We start from the raw sequence: 7,983 nt of genomic DNA on the forward strand, positions 1-7,983 counted from the left end.
GTTTGAAAATGTGAATTTGTGGAGAGAAGTTTGCAAAAAACACCCTCAACAAAGTCGTGGCTTCCAGGACGTGAGCATAAATCTTTGCACAGATAATGTTCATATGTGGATTCCTGGTTTTCTGCAGTTAATTGTGACCCAAAGCGTATTTTTAAAGTGGTTCCAGGCAATAAAGCCTAAAAATAAATACATCTACTTCCTTTTTCTGTGTTCCAGCCTCAGTGACTCTGACACAGTGCTGTAATATTTACACCTCTGATGAAAACAGAGTTTGTAGTTGCAGAAATACTCGACTCATTTTGGGCATTTACGAGCAGGAACCTCAGAAAGCCCCTCGCTGCTTCACTGGTTAAGAAGCAAAGCAAACATTAGTTCACAGTGATGTTAATTAAGGCCCAAAGTTTAGGAACGAACGTCAGCACTTCACTAATGAATGTAATGCTGATTCATGTGCTTGTTTTGTAATGTGCATGTTGTGCGTTGCTATTTCCCATATTCTTTGGCACTGATAGATGAAGAGTCTCAGGCAGGACCGAGGCTGCCAGCTGCTGACAGTGAGCAGGGAGAGAGCAGCAGAAGCTGGGCAAGAGCAGGGCACCTTCAGCCCCCTTCATCAGTCAGAAATCATTTGGGTGTCTGTGTGAAATGTCTGATTTTTAAAATCTTTTTGTAGACATATTTATTAAATGTTTAACAATTATATAGAAGAAAGACAATGTAAAGAACAAAACATGACAAAACAAAATGAGTTGAAGTTATGAACTGTTTCTGAGAGACAAATAACACCAGGATCCTTTTTGTGTAGCTGACAGCTGGTAACTGTGCAGGGGCGGGTCTAGCAAAGTGTTGCCAGGGGGGCAGGTAGGGCATTAACAGGGAGAGGGGGGCACAAAGACATACTTTTCTTTCTTATTCTCATTTAAAATGTCTCACTTTTAATAAATAATTATCTGAATCTTACAACAAACGTTTTCATCTGATGTAAAATGTATAGAAATCCATTATTGTACATAGTCATTTTTTTAGGGTCCCATCATAATTTCTTCAGAAGTAAGTACTGCATATGATGCCAGTGTTTCCCACATTTTCTAGATTCTGCACCAGTACTGTGTGTAAAATGCATCAAAAAGTCAGTTTGATTCTTTCTCAGCTGTCTTTCTGTCTCCTTTCACTTTTTAAAGGTTGCCATGTTAGAAAACATATTTTGCCCTGCCGTGCTGTTTATTGATGTGGCAAATGAAAGGTTTATGAAAACATATCTAAATCTGTCATCAGTAATCAGCAATGATCATGTCTCACCTCTAGTCTCTGTCTTAATGTCAGGTTTCCACCGTGTGTTGTAGATGTTCAGGAGGTTAACTCGACCAACAGTCTACTTCCTGTTTAGAATACCAGGACAGGGAGGATGGTGCAGGTTTAAGTTTATTAGACTGATGCATGTATACCAACAAGACAGCGTCCATCACTGTGACAACAGCGTTTGTTTTCATTCAAAGGCTTCATGGTTTTTCCTTTAATACCTGGTGGGCCGGTCTCCAGTCAAAATGCCCGTGACCATTTTTTGTCCCAGTCCAGCCCTGGTCAGGAGTCACAGTCAAGTGTGAGCTGCATGGCCCCTCTATGAACATTGTGGCTTTCCTAATGGCCCCTGTTGAGTCTAATTGTTGGATGTTATCAATGTGTTTCTTAAATTTTACAGGTCTTAGTTCAATCTGTAGGATCAAGACATTCCTTTGATCTTGACCACCTCTCCACCCACTCTGTGCTGGGGGAGGATTATTGTCGACACATCTCTGTGAAGATTCTGTTTCTTGTGTGGTCAGCTTCCTGCCCTTTAGTGGCTTCACTGTGTTGTGCACGCTGAACCAATACAGGAAGTGAACCATATATTGGGTGTGGGGTAGATCACCATTTTATGACTAAGGATGCTGTTAGAAACAGTTGGAAGTCACACACACAGAGAGACACACAAACACTAACTCACTCAAACAGCTGAACTACAATGATCCATGTAGCAAACACAAACTGTTATATCGCCTTTGGGCTTTTGGAGCCTTGACCTGACTTTTAAAAAATAATTGGAAAAAAGCTCTATGCTGCTACAAAATGAAAAATAGATATTTGCAAAATTCTGCCTAAGTATGTATTTTACCTGGTTACTGCGTGTGGTGGGCGTGGTCTGCAGCGCCGCTGCAGGGGAGGCGGACGCACCTGAGCGGCACCCGCAATCACGCCTTAACGTCTGTGCTCTCTCTGCTGTTGTTGGTGTGTGTCGGGCTGTGAGCTGCAAAGCTACAGCCGGCTGTGTGCGCACAGCAACCGTGTGTGTAAAGTGGTCAATAAAGAGATGCTGAAAAGCGCGTTCATGCAAACATCGTCGGGTCTGCCGTGATATGTTTACAACGGGACTTCTGCTCCTGAACCTCTGCGCACAGCGTCTGCAGGTCGGGGCTGTACGAAGTCACTTTATCTCTACAGGACTGTAAGCTGTCGTCTGTGAGGCGTGAGCGTGTTTGTTTGAACACAGTTCACGGTGGAGAACAGCTGCTGACATAATGTGGATCCGAAGATCCATAACTGGCCTACCTGGGGCTGAAAGTCTCCATAAATGCAGGCGTTTCGGCGGCTACACCGGCTTCCACGAGTGTGACGCTTATTTTGAGAAAATAATAGAATATAAATGTATTTTTATATTTCAATATCACAATAATCTTCCAATGTAGAACTACAAGTTAAAAAAGAAGTAACATAAATCAAATCCACTTCAGCTAAATACTTCTCATTTATTTCCATCTTACATGCTGTGACTGCAGCCATTCCCACATCTCTGTGAATGGGACTCATGGACATGGATCAGTGGTTGTTGATCAATGGTCCTGAGAATCTGCATAATTAAGATGAAGGAACGGAGCTCCCAGCCCATCGTTCCTGCAGCTGCTTTCAGTCTTTATGCAAATGTCCTGTTTGTAAGACTGAAACCTGCAGCTGAGACTGAAGACGTCACCTGATGATGACGACACGTTTCTCCCACAAAACGCTGCGTCCAGATGAACAGAAGCAACAGACTCACTTTCCTGGATGATTGAGATGCATCAAGACTTCATTGTGTGTTACTTCTCATTCAGCACAGACACATTATTCCTGTTAGGTCATGTCAGCTGTCACTCAGTACAAGCACAACTGTGAACAACACAAACTTCTCTTCAATGTGTCACAGAAACACTAAGTGTGAGAGCCTGTATGACACACAGGACAGACTGTAAGCTCTGCTGGCTGCACAGCACTTTGTAGCAGTTTTCCAACATGTCCTCCACCCGTGATGTCAGTGGTGGGACCCCAGTCACAGCACTCAGCACCACCTCCTTTAAATGGATTTTATAGCAGTTCCTCCCGTTACTCGGTGCAACGCTTCTTAAATGTGTTTTTGCAGGATAAAACACAGCAGGTGGTGTAGAGAGGACGTCAGCTGACGGAGCAGAGGGAGGCAGACTGTGGATAAATGACAGAGTGAGAGGAGAGCAACCATGACAGAAGCACAGGTGTGGCAGATAGAAGTGGCTTTATAGACACTTATTGTCAGTCCTCGTGCATGCTGTGGAAATAAGTGTCTGTGTCATGAGGTGACATGTGAGCTTATCTTTGGTCAATAAAGCTGAACGACCAGTTTTCACTTTGCTTGTTACGCTTGTTTAGTGACGTCTGGGTTTCTGTGGAGCCCGAATTTTGATGAGTTCTGGTGAAATCATCTGAGATCATCTGAGCATCGGTGAAGAGTCAGCAGAGAAAGTGTGGGACAGAAGTTTGCTTTGGACACATGGACTGAAATCAAAAAGTAACAAACAGGATTTCCAATGGACAGTATGGAGAAGTGAAAGTACACAAAGGCTGTGCTGGAACACGTGTGTTACACTTTTTGACAGCTGAGAACAAAACACAATATTTTGCATCATCTCTGCAGTGTCTCTTCTTTCCTCTGCTGTTGTGCTTTTAGCTCCAAACTGTTTCAAATGGTTTGTCAGCAAGCTGACCTCTGACCTCTGCAGTACTAACTCCTGACCCGTACAAAGAGCGGGCGTTTCTGACCTTTGACCTGCAGCTGTATGTCTCTCAGTCTCAGTTCTTCTCTCCGTCACTGATGGAGCAGGTGTAGTTGCTGCTGACAGTCAGTCGTTTGTTTTCTCAGAGTGAGGCTGAAGTCTGAACTGTTCAGAGCATCAGGTCTCATCAACGTGCGCTGCTGTAACGCCGCTTTGTCCTCTGAGATCAGCAGGTATGAAACCTGAGTGCTGACAGAGCAGCATGTTCCCCCTCATTCACCTCCACCACCACAGCCAAGGCATGCTGGGAAACTGAGGACACACAGACGGAGAACTGAAGTGTCTGCTGTGTGTTCATCTCAGAGTCCTCACAGGTGACACATTAGCTCCAGAACACCAAGCCAGGTGTTTGAAGCCTGACAGGGATTCTTCCCATCCAGAGGGAGGATTTAGCTGCACAACAATGAACATTAGTGTGTAGTTTAGAAACACAGACTGTGCCTGCACTGCATCTAGTGAAGAAAAGTGTTACTGCCAGAGAACCAGGCTCCTTTAAAGCAGCTGATATTAAGGTTGAAAAATCAACAATAAGCTGATGTAATCAACGTTTCACAAAATGGTCAGCAGCTAAAATCTGGAGCCGTTCTTTGGTGGTAATTAACAGTTTGTTCTTGTTAGCTAATTATGTAATTAAAGGTAGCAGCAGAAGCCTTGTGTTGACAGTGGCGTGTCTAGAAAATTTTTGTTGGGGGGGCCAGGTAGGGGCACAGATTTGGAGAAGGGTGGCAGATTTAATTGGCAGATAATGTTTTAAAAAAAAATTCTACCAACCATTAACCATAATTCAATAATCCTATAAACCTAATAACCAAATGCACTTTTAACTCTTATTAGAATGAGATTTTAACCACTACGGTGCAAAGTTTTTAGATACTGCGTTGATAAAGTACAAGAGATACAATCAGTGCTTTGTCAGTGTTTACTCAGCATTCAAGGACAGCAATATTTGCATAGTATTTTTACTGACATATAGTGCACATATGTTTTGGGCAAAAACATTTTTGAAAATTAAAATACGAACATTTGTAACAAACAATTGACAAATTAGCCAATGCCAATGCAAAACTTTATCTGCCTGTTAAAAAAAGAAGATAATCTTCTCACAAACTGGTGTTTGATTTTGAAACAGGAAAAAAGTGGGGAAACAACTGAAAAGACTAATATTTAAATAAAACCTGAAAGCAAGTAAATACTTTCTATGCTGCCTTATGGTAAACTTTGGTAATATTGATAAAGAACAACACTGGCTGATGATAAAATACAGTCAGCTGGCATGGTGACACTGCCAGTATTAACCTGCAGGGCTGGACTGGGACAAAAAAATTGGGCATTTTTACTACAGACCGACCCACCAGGTAGTAAAGCCATAAAGCCTTTGAATGAAAACAAATGCTGTTGTGACAGTGATGTACAGTCTTGTTGGTATATGTATGATTTCTATACATTTTACGTCAGATAAAAACTTTGGTTGTAAGATTTAGATAATTATTTAATAAAAACTAGGTATTTTAAATGAGAATAAGAAAGAAAAGTATTTCTTTGTGCCCACCTTTCCCTGTTAATGCCCTACCTGGCCCCCTGGCAAAACTTTGCTAGACCCGCCCCTGCACAGTTACCAGCTGTCTGCTACATAAAAAAGGATCCTGGTGTTATTTGTCTCTCAGAAACAGTTCATAACTTCCCTTCAACTCATTCATGTCACCTAAAAGGTAAACCTGTTTCTCCATCACCTGTTCAGCTCTGATGGTTCAGTAAGGACATCTCCTGGTTTCATCTTCATGTTTCCCTCTCACCAGATATCTAAACAGACATCATGACCAGCAGCTTTACAGCTGTGGCTCCAGCAAACATCAGCTGATACTAGAAATTAATATTAAATACATTCTAACAACAGCCGATCAAGCTTAAACGTGCTGCTGTTGTTTAGCGCAACATCTGCTGGTTTCCTCTTTCTGGCGCAAAGTGGGCGATAAACAAGAGAGAAAAGCCGATCAGCTGATCATTGATCAGTTTCATGATTGAAGTAGCAACAGGAGAGGGAGGGGGAGAGAATGAGAGAAGAGGCAGCTGTAAAGACAGAATAAATCCAGCTTTGTGTCTTTTTTCCATTCTAGCTGAAGTACGGGACAAACTGCGTCTCTTCTCAGCTCAATACGAAACGTGTAATATTTTCTCTGAATGAGGGACCATTCCATTTTTTTAAGGAGCCGTTGGCAACTCTACTAACCTTATGAATAAAATAAAGTTCACTATCAGTAACATCATAGCACCACCCAGCTGTATAAAAACTCCGTCAAACTGGCTAGAACGCAGTATGAGTTATTGCAACTGACAGTAAAAAGTCAGCAACATGAAAATAAACTCCACCTAAACTTGGTTTATATCTGACCCAGATAGACTGCAGATCATAACTTCTTACCTGAAGTTCAGTTCACCTGACACTCGGACTGGCGGCTGCTTCGGGTCTCTCCTCCTGCCTCCCCTTCCCTCATCCACCTGTTGCCTCTGTGGAAGCCCCGCCATAGCCACCACCAAACAACGGAGTTATTTCTACACATCGACCTGCATCTGGCCAATCCACCACCTCTCATTGTTCATGCCATTACAAAAAAAATAAAAAAATAAGTCACTGGGGATATGCCCGATGGCCAGTCCAGCTATGTTAACCTGCAACCAAATCTGCAGCTCCATACAGCAATGTTACGACTTAGATTATATCTTATAACGCATAACTCTTATGTTAGCTGCCCTCAGTAGCATACTGTCTGAAATATTCCACGGCTGCAATAATTCTTTAAGTGTTATTTTTTTCCTTGGTATTCTAATTTCACCGAAGTTTACTAAACTCAACAAACTTGATATTACTTACCGGGACATTTATTCTGTCCTCATTTTCTTTCACCGAAAAATTGTTTCCTGCAGTGCCATCTTTCGCGCTTGGCTCTCCTACCTTTGCTAACGTGATGCGCATAGCGCAGAAGGATGCTGCATTCACTTACACTCGGATATCTGAGCGTCACCGTGAAAACATAATCGGACATTTGATATTTGATTGAATTTTATTGTTTTGCCTTTGGGGTGGCACCTGGGGTGGCCAGTCTGGTTTGGGGGGTGGCCTGTGCCCCCCCAGGCCACCCCGCTGGACACGCCATTGTGTGTTGAAAGCCCATTCACTCACACATTCACACAGTATGTGTGTGTCTGTGTTACACTGTGGACATCCCTTCTGTTGGAGCGCCATCTTGTGGCAGGTTTAAGAAATGTTCTTCTTGTAAATCCAAACTGATGCACCTCCATAGCAGACTGTGGAGGCTTTCAGTGACATGAAGACTTGATTTATACTGTCATATTCTCCTGTTACACAAAGCACAGCACGCTGAACATGGATGAACTGAAACTCCCAGCATGTGACTGAGGAAAAGCACAAATCATTCTCACACTGACTCCTGCTTGATTTTAGATTTGCTTTCAAATCCTCACACTTTCATATGAAGCACTAAATGGGCTCCAGACTGTTTATCTCAGCTTCCTGTCAAACACACTGCTGCTCACACCGAGGCTCAGTTTACTCCTCCAGCCTGGCTTAACCTGCTGTCTGTTAAAAACAGTCCCACACTCCTCTGTTTAATCCTTCTGATCAGACTCTTTGATTTTGTATTGTTTTTACCTGAAGTTGTGTTTTTGACATGGTTCTGTCTGTGAAATAAAGCTCACACACACACTGCTACAGTCCTTCATACACTTAGAAACGAAGCTGCTCCTTTCCTCAGTGCTGACACATAAAGAAGAGTTGCTTTTATATCCAACACGTCTCTGTTCCAGAAAACAGCTTCAGCAGCCTCTGAGTCTGAACTTGGAGTTGGTTATAAGCCACAGGCCTGTGTGC

This window comes from Aulonocara sp. 'chitande type north' Nkhata Bay, linkage group LG3, assembly GCF_057382095.1.
Source record: "Aulonocara sp. 'chitande type north' Nkhata Bay isolate Kocher_YH1m ecotype deep benthic linkage group LG3, A_spYH_male_GT1.1, whole genome shotgun sequence".
NCBI classification, from domain to species: Eukaryota; Metazoa; Chordata; class Actinopteri; order Cichliformes; family Cichlidae; genus Aulonocara; species Aulonocara sp. 'chitande type north' Nkhata Bay.